At 43.3% G+C, this 13718-nt stretch overlaps 1 long non-coding RNA gene across 1 annotated transcript; it reads left to right on the top strand.

Moving 5' to 3' along the window:
• Positions 1-5434: 5434 nt before the first annotated feature.
• LOC138886889 (uncharacterized) lies at positions 5435-6554 on the top strand. Its single transcript, XR_011405838.1, has 3 exons — positions 5435-5507; positions 5575-5626; positions 6301-6554. It is a non-coding gene; the product is annotated as an uncharacterized lncRNA (long non-coding RNA).
• Positions 6555-13718: the final 7164 nt, after the last annotated feature.

Genomic DNA, 13718 nt, shown 5'->3' with positions numbered 1-13718 from the left:
GTTGTGGGAATTCGTGTCTCGCTTTCAAATGGAACGGATGGAGCTACCACCAGTCTCCGATGACTGGGCAGTACAGGCTTTCGCTCATGGTCTGAATGAACGAAGCTCGATGGCTTCAAAACAGCTGAAACAGAATTTGATCGAGTACTAAGTTGTGACCTGGTCAGACGTCCACAACCGGTACCAATCAAAAATTTGGGTCGATGATGACCAGTTGGGAGCCCCCTCGGGATTAGTATACCTAAGCAGGCTCCTAGCAAAGGAACCAAAACCAAATAAAGATAGTCATCAGCCATATATCGAGGATAGAATGAACGCCCTACAGTGCAACCCACCTCGTGATGATCGGAGAATAGACCGAGGACAGGATCCTCGAGGACTCATCAACAGAGCCAGATTCGATAGGAATGGAGGGCCAATGGGTGCACCTCACTTATCGAAATACAACTTCAACATTGATGCATCGGACATCGTGTTCGCCATCAGCAAAATCAGAGAGGCCAAGTAGCCCAGGCCTATACAATCGGATCCTTCACAAATTAATCATAACTTAGTGTGCAAATTTCACAACACTCATGGCCATAGGACCGAGGATTGTCATCAGCTATGTGAAGAGGTAGCTCGACTACTTAACAAAGGGCATCTCTGGGAATTCCTTAGTGATCGAGCCAAAAATCAGTTTCGGGAAAGAGAGTCAACCAAGAAAAATGAGGCAAACGAGCCACAACATCTCATCCACATGATCATGGGGGCTTCGATGCCCTGCAAGAACCCGTAATGAGAAGGAAAAAAATATCCATCACCAGAGAAAAGCGGACCCGGTGATATATTCCCGAGGAAGCCCTCACCTTCAACGAAGAAGACACCGAGACCTTGTCTCAACCTCACAATGACGCACCGGTAATCTCTTTCCTTGTAAATTCTTTTCAAATAAAATGCGTACTCGTGGATCCAGGTAGCTCGGCCAATATTGTCAGGTCGAGGGTGATAGAGAAGCTTGGATTGCTCAACCATATCATGCCCGCCACTTGAGTCCTCAACGGATTCAACATGGCAAGTGAAACAACGAAAGGAGAAATCATCCTTCTGGTTACCGTGGCCGGCACGACGCAAGACGCCAAATTCCATATCATCGAAGGAGACATGAGCTATAACCCCTTATTCGGACGGCCATGGATACACTGCATGAGAGAGGTATCGTCCACTCTTCACCAGATGATGAAATTCCCAACAAAGGACAAAATTAAAACCATCTACGGGGAACAACCTGGGGCAAGAGAAATGTTCGCAGTACACGACATGGCACCAGCGCTCGCACCTCCACCCTCGGATGAGCCAAAGGGTAATCAAGACTCACCCTCGATCAAACATGATTAAATGAAATAAAGGACCCTACCGCGTCCTCACCTCAAGTGACTGTAACATATCAATCCTCATGATTGAAACATATCGATCCTCAAGGCATCGCCGACATATCTCACTTTAAGGTACGACCTTCTCCTTTTTCATTTCGTATTTCAGACTAACCCTTATGCAGGCACCCGATCGGAGCGGTAGGAATGCTAACCCTGCTCGAAGACCTTAAGGTTTTAAATCATCAGTTGCACTCTTTTCCTTCGACCGAGTTTTTATCCTAAAAGAAGGGTTTTACCGGCAAGGTTTTTAGCGTGGCAACATCAGCATGCTACCTAAGGGAAACTCAATAAATGCTCGAGACTTTTTTTGCAGTCAACCTTGAACGCTGGGGGCATTCCCCCAGGAATCCACCCGCTCGGAAAAGTCATGAAATGCTAAATGGGGTCCCTATAGGAAAGTAATATACCGGGCCAAACGGTCAAACGAAACGTGTCCATATAGCCAGGCTTCCGTCGGCGAATACATGTACTCTTGTAGCAAATAATCAAAGAATATGTTTTGTCGGCACACCTTCACAAGATAAGGCAATAATTCCTCCATTGGAAACGTCCTAAACACTCGGGGACTGGCATGAACAATTCAACACTTAGACGACCTCCAGGTCGGGACTCCGGAATCACAAGACCTCAGGTAAGGCAACGTCGAAATCGCTAAACATCTCCAGCATCGAAGGTACCTCGAGTGCTTAGGGACTAACGTCGAAATCTCAAAAGAAATATTCACGGCCTCAGGGTCTGGATCTCCAAAAGACCTCAATGAGGCAATGCAAAGTTTATGAAGAATGGCTCCCGAGTCAAGAAACACTCGACGACTCGGGGACTGCAGTCAAAACGCCATCTCCATTGACTCACCAAAACATGAGGCCATCAGACCCCAAGCAGGCAGGCTCGTTCCCGTAAGACCTGCATAAGGCAGCAACTACAACTGTAAGACCTCAATGGAATGAAAACACTTGTAAGACCTTAATGGCATGGAAAACCTGTAAAACCTCAATGGCATGAAAAAACCTGTAAGACCTCAATGGCATGGAAAAACTGTAAGACCTCAACAGGCATGGAAAAACTGTAAGACCTCAACAGGCACGAAAAAACTGTAAGACCTCACAGGCATGAAAATATTGTAAGACCTCATCAGGCATGAAAAAACTGTAAGACCTCGACAGGCATGAAAATTTTGTAAGACCTTACTACAGGCATAAAACTCAATCCCGAAGTTTAGGTTATATGTCGCATTTGTAAGACTCCCGAAAGGGCATACCCTCGATGTAGACGCCTAACTACCACACTCGGGGATCAAAAATGGCTCTGGCCAAACACAAATGACTACGGTCAATATGGCTGCACCAGCCAAATTAATGTGACTCGGAGACGCCCGACCGTCGCTACAAAATCATAGGCCATTACTTCGAATCTACTTTGAAAAGAACCGGTTAAACAAGCTACCCTCGACAGGCAAACGAGCTTCGACCATGTCAGCTCCAAATCACAAGGCTTCGAGCTACTCAGTCTACGAGCTATACCTTCCGAGGTGCTCAAACATCGCCGCAAACGACTTGAAATCGAGGTTCTTCCCGAACCGACGACGGGTCAGGCAAAATTGTTTCAAAAAGTACTTAACTAGAGGAAAACAAAGCTTACATATGCCTAAGGGCAAAGCGTAAGAGCCATTGTTGCCAGCCTACTGAGCCTAAGGGCCACACACACTAAAATCTCACATCGACCAAAAACGTAAAAGCCATCGTCGCCAGCTTAAGAATTTGAAAGCTTGAGGGTCAAAGTGAGGTTGAGTCGTAACCTGATTCGGAGACCAGATCCAAAATAGTTAACTATACATGCCTAAGGGCGAAGCATAAGAGCCATTGTCTCCAGCTTCATGAGACTCAGGGCCACATACATAAAAGGTCGCTTCGACTCAAGGCATAAAACCGTTGTTGCCAGTCCACGCAAACATAGAACTTGAGGGTTAGCTGTGCTCGAGTCGAAACTCGACTTAGGGACTGAACCCAAAATAGTTAAAATACAAATGCCCAAGGGAAAGCCGCAAGATCCATTGTCGTTTGCCCCTACAGACACAAAAGCTTAGGGGTCGAATGAGCTCAGGTCGAAGCCTAACTCAGAGACTAAACCCAAAACAGTTGAGCAAAGCATAAGAGCTCTAATGCCAACTTACGCTAAAGGACGCATCAACCGAACACCTATGAGCCTCCGATCCATATCACGAATCTAAGGATTCTCAACAACTCCGAAACCAGTTCGCCTGGTCAGAAGCGGAGCAGGAATGGGTACATAATAAATAAAAGCTTCAAGTTTTCCTGTATTTACATACATGAAAAAGTACACTCTCCATCTACAAACGCGTTCTAAAAAATCACATACAAGATGGCAAAGTCTACGCCCCGCCCCTGAGGGCTACGGCCTACCAGCCTCGTCTTCACTCTCCTCGGCGTCAGACAGAAATGATCGAGCATCACGCTCGTCCGCCCTTTCTCGTGCCAGCTCTTCCAGGAAAATAAAACCCTTGGCACCGATCTCATCGAGAACCTTTTTTCGGGATCTGTAACAAGTGTATTCTTTTATCCTCTCTTCGCGATCGAGGACCCTCTTCAATTCGGCTTGGGCGTCAGTAACTTCCTTCAAATAAATCGCCATCTCCTGATCAGCCTTAGCCCGACTCAGCGCTACTTCAGCCCGAGCGTCAACAATCTGTTACAACCCGTATCCGCATGTGTTAGTTCATGCCATATATTAGTTAACATAAATCCAAGAAGGAATTATCTTTGAGATGATAAGAAGTCAATCCTATTGGTCTTAAGTGATACAAGAGTGTATAAGGGTGATTAACCAGTATTAGAAGTTAAACGAATCAAGGATGTTGTAACTCGTATTTTTAGGTAATCTAGCGGTGCTTAATACACTCAAGAGGTCATTTATTAAGGTATTTTAATCATATTAATATCCGTATCATAAGTCTTGAAGTCAAACGAGTTATGAAACAAAAGTCGACAAAAGTTGTCGCAACTTAGGTTCATAATTTTACTTAAACATTAGGTCAAATGTTTCTAATCTTTTCTCATAATTTACAAGGAATTACGGGGTGATATACCAACCAAATTAAATATCTATGAGTCTAGTTTCCAACGCATTAAACCGTTCATCGATACGATCTCGGAGTAGAGAGATATTCGCGTTTTCGCGAGACTGCGCCAAGCACCTCTCTATGGGGCCCACTAAGTCGGTTTAAGATATTTGGACCTATATAGGATGACTACAACCCGTTTTTAGTCATTTCTTTTCACTATTTTCAGACCTTAGAACCCTAGGAACATCCTCTCAAGGTTCTCTCAAGATTCAAGACCCAAAAAAGGGCAAACAACACAAATCAAGTGTCGGGAATTCCGTGGCGCTAGTAAGTCTCTTGTTCTTCTTGTTGTTGCTCATTTTTGTGTCGTTCCAGCTCATGTGGGAGGTTGTTTTAAAGGGTATATGTTCTGTAAATACTCCCTAATGTTCTTAATATCAATCCTAGGTGATTTCAAGCCTTCTAAAGTGATTCTAGTGTCAAAAAACACTAATTGATCGCTAGTTTCGCTTTTTTGTTGTTGTGGCAGCATTGGAGGGATATTTCATGGAAATTTAAGGTCAAATTGGAGTTGTTCTTTCTGTATAAAGGTAAGGAACCTCTTACTCTATATGTATTTAAGATTATCCAAGTTGCGGCTAAGCCATTGAAGCTAGAACTTGTGAGATATATATCGAAAGGTTTGGTAGTAATGTTATTGTTTTGTGGACTGTTTTGCGTTGTTGTTGGGCTGCGTATTTTACTACTATCTTGTGGAGTTTTGGAGGAGTAAGGGTGTGGGGAAACACCATATATATGTAGGGTTATGGGCTGATAGTTATTCGTAATATTTCCAAATTGTTTGACACGACTATGGTGGTCGTCGTATGTATGGAGTGATTAGGCTGTGTGTGGACTATATTGGGAGGCTCAATATGTTTATTATTGATGTTGTTTGGGCTGTTTTGTGACTATTTTGAATGGTGTGAGGTCATATATATAGGGGAGGTGCTGTCCGTTTCATCGTAAAATAGGTTGTGGTCGATATATAATAGTTATGACGCTTAAATGATAACGATAGTATCGTTTCTCTTATTGTAGACTAAGGAGTTTTGACAATTGCATAGCTTGAGATTGGGAAAGTATATACAAGGTATGTGAGGCTATCCCTTTCCTTCTTTTGCACGACTCCGATTGCACATAATGTAATGAACGATCTTCCAAGATACTCTACTCTTAGAAGCTAGCAGTACTTACATTGTTTTCCCTCTTATGGAACGATTGATGTTAATGTTGCTTCTCTTAGTCTTATGTTATCAATGTTATTGGTACTTCCTGATTCTTATAAGGTTCATAGTGAAGAGTTAGTCCTAATAACGTGTACAGAGGATACCGACCTTACGTCACTCCGAAAGGTTTAAAATGTGATTCCATGAGTCGAGCATGCATTATATATATGTATCTATTTTACTCTACCGAGCCACGCTATAGTTGGCCGGGTACGGCACCTATTGTGCAACCACTGATCAGTTGGGTTTTACCGAGCTCCACGTGGCCGGGTACGATTCTACCGAGCCTATTATGGCCGGGTACGATATGATGATGATGATGCCCACAGAGGCGAATGCTTTAAAGGTTTATGTATTTATACATATGTATCATGCATTTCATGTAAGTAGCCCTCAGAGGTACTAAGATGTTACAGGTTGTATATTCTCTATCCTTGCTTACATTACTGATCGTATTTATGGTTCCTTGCCTTACATACTCAGTACTTTATTCGTACTGACGTCCTTTTATTTGTGGACGCTGCATGTCGTGCTGCAGGTCCTGATAGACAGGCAGGTGCAGCTCCCCCACCACAGTAGACTGTCCAGTTCAGCGGTGATTGGCGAGATCCCTTCTCCGGACTTGCCTTGGTCTTGGTATGCAATTTTTGTTATAGACATTATGGGTATGTCGGGGCCCTGTTCCGGCTATGTTGCAACACTTATGTTCTTTTAGAGGCTCATAGACAGGTGTCGGCTCATGTATAGTTTGGTATGCCTTGTCGGCTAGTTTTTGTTGTATAGTCTTTCATAGTAGCGAGGTAGCTCATATCTTATACGTAGTTTCTTGATTGTCTGGTCATCCCCTGCTATGTATGTTCATGCCGTCATATTTTATTGCTGGTTGTCCATGATCTAGGTCTACCATTTATATTGATCTCGTCAGCCTTAAAAGATAATAATGAAGGTTAGATGAAATGTACGTTGGTGCTCGGCAAGTGTGGTCGGGTGCTAGTCATGGCCCTTCAGTTTGGGTCGTGACAAACTTGGTATCAGAGCAAGTCTGTCCTAGGGGTTGTCTATGAGCCGTGTCTAGTAGAGTCTTGATTATGGATGTGTAGCGCGCCACATTTATAATCAGGAGGCTACATGACATCTAGGGTTGTTACCTTCTTCCTGAATCTAGATCGTGCGTAGAGTTGAGTCGTAAGTGTCCGTCTCTAATATTCACCTTGTTTTTTTCCGTGATGCCTTCGACTAGGAAGCAAACGATTAGTAGACGGCTTGATACAGCAGCGGGAGAGGGTACCAGTCAGGTGCCCCAAGTCAGAGCAGGACAAAGTGAGGCTCAAAGTGAGATGCCCTCTCATACCTCATCTACTCCATCTCCTCCAGAGGATATTAGAAGGCACCCAGCGCCTCCAGTTCCTCCGTCTGGCACTCCAGACCAGGATATGCAGAGTGCTTTGCAGTTATTGACTAGCTTGGTAGCTGCTCAGGCTCAGAGGCAGAATACAGGTGCTGCTGAGAAACCAGTTAGTACAAGAGTTCGTGATTTTATTAATTTAGACCCTCCAGTGTTTACCGGATCAGACCCCAAGGAGGACCCACAGACTTTTATTGACCAGGTTCATCGTACACTTCGGGTTATGCATGTTAGTGATACAGAGGCAGTAGAGTTGGCTTCTTATCGGCTACGGGATTTAGCGGTTCTCTGGTATGATAGTTGGGAGAGATCCAGGGGTCCGAACCCTCCTCCAGCTGTGTGGAAGGAATTTTCTGAGGCCTTTCTTCGTCACTACTTGCCAGTTGAGATACGACGAGCTAGAGCTGATAAGTTCTTGAACCTTAGACAAGGTAATATGAGTGTGCGAGAGTACAGTATGCAGTTTGATTCTTTGGCAAGGTATGCTCCCCATATGGTGGCCGAGATGAGTGATAGGGTGCATATGTTCGTGAATGGGTTGGGACCACATCTGATAAATGAGTGTACGACAGCCTCCTTGGTGGAGGGCATGGATATTTCCCGTATTCAAGCTTATGCCCAGACCCTAGAGGATCGTAAGCGCCAGCAGAGGGCAGTTAGGGAGCAGGATAGAGGCCAGCATAAGAGGGCGAGATTTGCAGGGTATTCTGATGACTTCAGAGGCCGCATCAGGCCACAGTTTTCGAGGAGTTCGGCGCCACCTGTAGCTAGTGCTCCTCCACAGTTTCAGAGGCCTCGATATGATCGATCCTATTCTGGTCCAGGTCAGAGTTCGCGGGCATCTGGCTCGCAACATCACAGGGATACTAGTCAGATGAGACCCCCAACACCACATTGTGATCAGTGCGGCAAGGCCCACTTTGGACTGTGTCGTCGAGGTTCTGATGCATGCTATTCGTGCGGGCAGCCTGGCCATATGATGCGGGATTGTCCTAATAGAGGAGGTGATGGTATGGCTCAGCCGACTGGATCTGTGTCTGGTTCTTCCTCATCAGTTCGACCTCCAGCACGGGGTTTTCAGCAGTCGACAGGTCGTGGTAGGGGTAGAGGTGCAGTGCCGAGTTCGAGTGGTGCTCAAAATCGAACCTATGCTCTAGTAGGTCGACAGGATCTCGAGTCGTCTCCAGATGTTGTTACAGGTATTATATCTGTGTTTTCTTATGATGTATATGCGCTGATTGATCCGGGATCTACATTATCATATGTTACACCCTTTGTGGCTAATAAGTTTGGCATTGAACCTGAATTGATAAGTAAACCCCTTGTGGTATCTACTCCGATAGGAGATTCTGTGATTGCTAGAAGGGTATATAGAGGTTGCACTGTGATGATTTGTAGTCGTCAAACCTCGGCAAATTTATTTGAGTTAGAAATGGTTGATTTTGATGTGATAATGGGAATGGACTGGTTGGCCTCATGCTATGCAAATGTTGACTGTCGTACGAAGATGGTTAGGTTCCAATTTCCGGGTGAACCCGTCATTGAATGGAAAGGGAACATTGCTACACCGAAAGGTAGGTTTATTTCCTATCTTAAGGCAAGGAAAATGATCTCAAAAGGTTACATTTATCATCTCGTTCGCGTTAGGGATGCGGAGGCGAAACCGCCTACTTTACAATCAATCCCTGTGGTCAACGAATTCCCAGATGTTTTCCCAGATGAACTCCCAGGCCTTCCTCCTGAAAGGGAGATTGAGTTTAGCATTGATGTGTTGCCTGACACTCAACCGATCTCTATTCCTCCATACAGAATGGCCCCGGCAGAGTTGCGAGAGTTGAAGGTGCAGTTGAAGGACTTGCTGGATAAGGGCTTTATTAGGCCTAGCACTTCACCTTGGGGTGCACCAGTCCTATTCGTGCGGAAGAAAGACGGGTTGTTACGGATGTGTATCGACTATCGACAGTTGAATAAGTCTACTATAAAGAACAAGTATCCACTTCCAAGAATTGATGACCTGTTTGACCAACTCCAGGGTGCCAAGTATTTCTCTAAGATTGATTTACGTTCAGGGTATCATCAGGTGAGGGTTAGGGAGAAGGATATTCCAAAGACGGCCTTCCGGACAAGATATGGGCACTTTGAGTTCTTGGTGATGTCGTTCGGGCTAACAAATGCCCCAGCAGCTTTTATGGATCTCATGAATACTATATTCAGGCCCTATCTTGATGTGTTCGTGATTGTATTCATTGATGACATTCTAGTGTATTCTCGTTCGGAGGCGGAACATGCGGGCCACTTGCGGATAGTATTACAGACGCTTCAGGATCGTAAGTTATATGCTAAGCTCTCCAAATGTGAATTCTGGCTGAACTCAGTAGCATTCCTTGGCCATGTGATATCTGATGAGGGTATTAGTGTCGACACTCAGAAGATCGATGCAGTAAAGAATTGGCCGAGACCTACAACACCATCAGAAGTCCGCAGCTTCCTAGGGCTAGCAGGATATTATAGGCGGTTTGTAGAAGGATTTTCCTCTATATCATCACCATTGACTAAGTTAACACAAAAAGCTACCAAATTCCAGTGGTCTGACACTTGTGAACGTAGTTTTCAGGAGCTGAAGAATCGATTGACATCTGCACCAGTGCTCACTCTTCCTGAAGGAACAGAAGGTTATGTGGTATATTGTGATGCCTCAGGTATAGGTTTAGGGTGCGTATTGATGCAGCGTGGGAATGTGATTGCTTATGCATCAAGACAATTGAAGAAGCATGAAAAGAATTATCCAACCCATGATTTGGAATTGGCTGCAGTAATATATGCTTTGAAGATATGGCGGCACTACTTATACGGCGTCCATGTTGACATCTACACAGATCACAAGAGTTTACAATACATCTTCAAGCAGAAAGAGTTGAATTTGAGGCAGCGTAGGTGGCTTGAATTATTGAAAGACTACGACGTTGAGATATTGTATCATCCCGGTAAAGCCAATGTTGTGGCAGATGCTCTCAGCCGTAAATCAATGGGAAGCTTAGTACATATTGAGGCAGGTAGATGGGGGTTGATTAAAGAGCTTCATCAGCTAGCCAATATGAGAATCAGATTGTTAGACTCTGATGATGGAGGTGTTACTGTACAGAATACATCAGAATCATCTTTGGTAGCCGAGGTAAAAGCACGACAATATGAAGATCCTATCTTAGTACGATTAAGAGAAAGCATTCAACAGTGTAAAAGTATGGCTTTTGGGATCGGAAAAGATGGGGCACTGAGATACCAGAGCCGATTGTGTGTGCCTAATGTGGCAGGGTTGCGAGAGAAGATTATGAATGAGATTCATCAATCCCGATATTCCATCCATCCCGGCTCGACAAAGATGTATCATGATGTCAAGGAGCAGTATTGGTGGGATAATATGAAGAAGTCTATTGCTGAATTTGTAGCCCAGTGTCCCAATTGTCAACAAGTAAAGATAGAACATCAGAAACCCGGTGGATTGCTTCAAAATATAGAGATTCCGACCTGGAAGTGGGAGGTGATTAATATGGACTTCATTATTGGATTACCTCGCTCTTATCATAAGTTTGACTCCATCTGGGTGATAATTGATCGACTTACAAAATGTGCCCATTTTCTGCCAGTGAAGACAACTTACACAGCTGAAGATTATGCAAAGTTGTATATCAAGGAGATTGTTAGGCTTCATGGTGTGCCCATATCTATTATATCAGATCGAGGAGCTCAATTTACGGCTAACTTTTGGAGGTCTTTCCAGAAGGGTTTAGGCACACAGGTAAATCTCAGCACTGCATTTCATCCGCAGACTGACGGACAGGCTGAACGTACCATTCAGACACTGGAAGATATGCTACGAGCATGTGTTCTAGATTTTAAGGGGAATTGGGATGATCATCTTCCACTCATAGAATTCGCCTATAACAATAGCTACCATTCCAGTATTAAAATGGCCCCATACGAGGCACTATACGGGAGGAGATGTAGATCACCAGTTGGATGGTTCGAAGTCGGTGAAACAGAATTATATGGGCCAGATTTGATTCACCAAGCTATTGAGAAGGTGAAAGTGATACAGGAGCGATTGAGGACGGCACAAAGCAGGCAAAAATCTTATTCTGATGTCCGACGTCGTGATCTAGAGTTTGAGGTTGGTGATTGGGTTTTCCTGAGGATCTCACCAATGAAGGGTATTATGCGTTTTGGGAAGAAAGGTAAGCTGAGTCCAAGGTATATCGGGCCGTATAAAATTCTTCGACGGATTGGACAGGTTGCTTATGAGTTAGAATTGCCATCAGAATTGGAATTTGTCCACCCGGTATTCCATGTATCTATGTTGAGAAAATGTATTGGAGACCCTTCTCGAGTCATCCCTATCAAAGATGTACAAGTTACAGAGGACCTATCATATGAAGAAGTGCCAGTGGCGATATTAGATCGGCAAGTCCGCAAGCTGAGAACAAAAGATGTAGCTTCCGTCAAAGTATTGTGGAGGAACAAAAATATGGAAGAAATGACATGGGAAGCAGAAAAGGAGATGAAGTTAAAATACCCTTACTTATTCCAGAATGAAGATAACAAGGATGCTGGTGGAAGACAGGATACATTGGAAGAAGAAACGGCTCTATGAGGTAAGCAATAATTTGAGAATACTCCTCCTTAATACAAAATGATGATATGTAGATAATGTAAATACGCATAATGCTTTGTGTAGACTTGTGAAACCATATGTTGGGCTTAATTACTTGCAAGTTTTGCTAGTGGCCATTTTATAGGGGAAAATTGATCGGAAATTTCCATTGGAATCCACGATGATTTAAACTCCCCATAAACCCTTACATTCGAGGACGAATGTTCCTAAGGGGGGAGGGTGTTACAACCCATATCCGCATGTGTTAGTTCATGCCATATATTAGTTAACATAAATCCAAGAAGGAATTATCTTTGAGATGATAAGAAGTCAATCCTATTGGTCTTAAGTGATACAAGAGTGTATAAGGGTGATTAACCAGTATTAGAAGTTAAACAAATCAAGGATGTTGTAACTCGTATTTTTAGGTAATCTAGCGGTGCTTAATACACTCAAGAGGTCATTTATTAAGGTATTTTAATCATATAATATCCGTATCATAAGTCTTGAAGTCAAACGAGTTATGAAACAAAAGTCGACAAAAGTTGTCGCAACTTAGGTTCATAATTTTACTTAAACATTAGGTCAAATGTTTCTAATCTTTTCTCATAATTTACAAGGAATTACGGGGTGATATACCCACCAAATTAAAGATCTATGAGTCTAGTTTCCAACGCATTAAACCGTTCATCGATACGATCTCGGAGTAGAGAGATATTCGCGTTTTCGCGAGACTGCGCCAAGCACCTCTCTATGGGGCCCACTAAGTCGGTTTAAGATATTTGGACCTATATAGGATGACTACAACCCGTTTTTAGTCATTTATTTTCACTATTTTCAGACCTTAGAACCCTAGGAACATCCTCTCAAGGTTCTCTCAAGATTCAAGACCCAAAAAAGGGCAAACAACACAAATCAAGTGTCGGGAATTCCGTGGCGCTAGTAAGTCTCTTGTTCTTCTTGTTGTTGCTCATTTTTGTGTCGTTCCAGCTCATGTGGGAGGTTGTTTTAAAGGGTATATGTTCTGTAAATACTCCCTAATGTTCTTAATATCAATCCTAGGTGATTTCAAGCCTTCTAAAGTGATTCTAGTGTCGAAAAACACTAATTGATCGCTAGTTTCGCTTTTTTGTTGTTGTGGCAGCATTGGAGGGATATTTCATGGAAATTTAAGGTCAAATTGGAGTTGTTATTTCTGTATAAAGGTAAGGAACCTCTTACTCTATATGTATTTAAGATTATCCAAGTTGCGGCTAAGCCATTGAAGCTAGAACTTGTGAGATATATATCGAAAGGTTTGGTAGTAATGTTATTGTTTTGTGGACTGTTTTGCGTTGTTGTTGGGCTGCGTATTTTACTACTATCTTGTGGAGTTTTGGAGGAGGAAGGGTGTGGGGAAACACCATATATATGTAGGGTTATGGGCTGATAGTTATTCGTAACATTTCCAGATTGTTTGACACGACTATGGTGGTCGTCGTATGTATGGAGTGATTAGGCTGTGTGTGGACTATATTGGGAGGCTCAATATGTTTATTATTGATGTTGTTTGGGCTGTTTGGTGACTATTTTGAATGGTGTGAGGTCATATATATAGGGGAGGTGCTGTCCGTTTCATCGTAAAATAGGTTGTGGTCGATATATAATAGTTATGACGCTTAAATGATAACGATAGTATCGTTTCTCTTATTGTAGACTAAGGAGTTTTGACAATTGCATAGCTTGAGATTGGGGAAGTATATACAAGGTATGTGAGGCTATCCCTTTCCTTCTTTTGCACGACTCCGATTGCACATAATGTAATGAACGATCTTCCAAGATACTCTACTCTTAGAAGCTAGCAGTACTTACATTGTTTTCCCTCTTATGGAACGATTGATGTTAATGTTGCTTCTCTTAGTCT

The sequence above is a fragment of the Nicotiana sylvestris genome, chromosome 3 (genome assembly GCF_000393655.2).
Source record: "Nicotiana sylvestris chromosome 3, ASM39365v2, whole genome shotgun sequence".
Lineage (NCBI taxonomy): Eukaryota > Viridiplantae > Streptophyta > Magnoliopsida > Solanales > Solanaceae > Nicotiana > Nicotiana sylvestris.
Note: the sequence above shows the minus strand (reverse complement) of the source record. Positions and strands in the feature narration are given on the sequence as shown.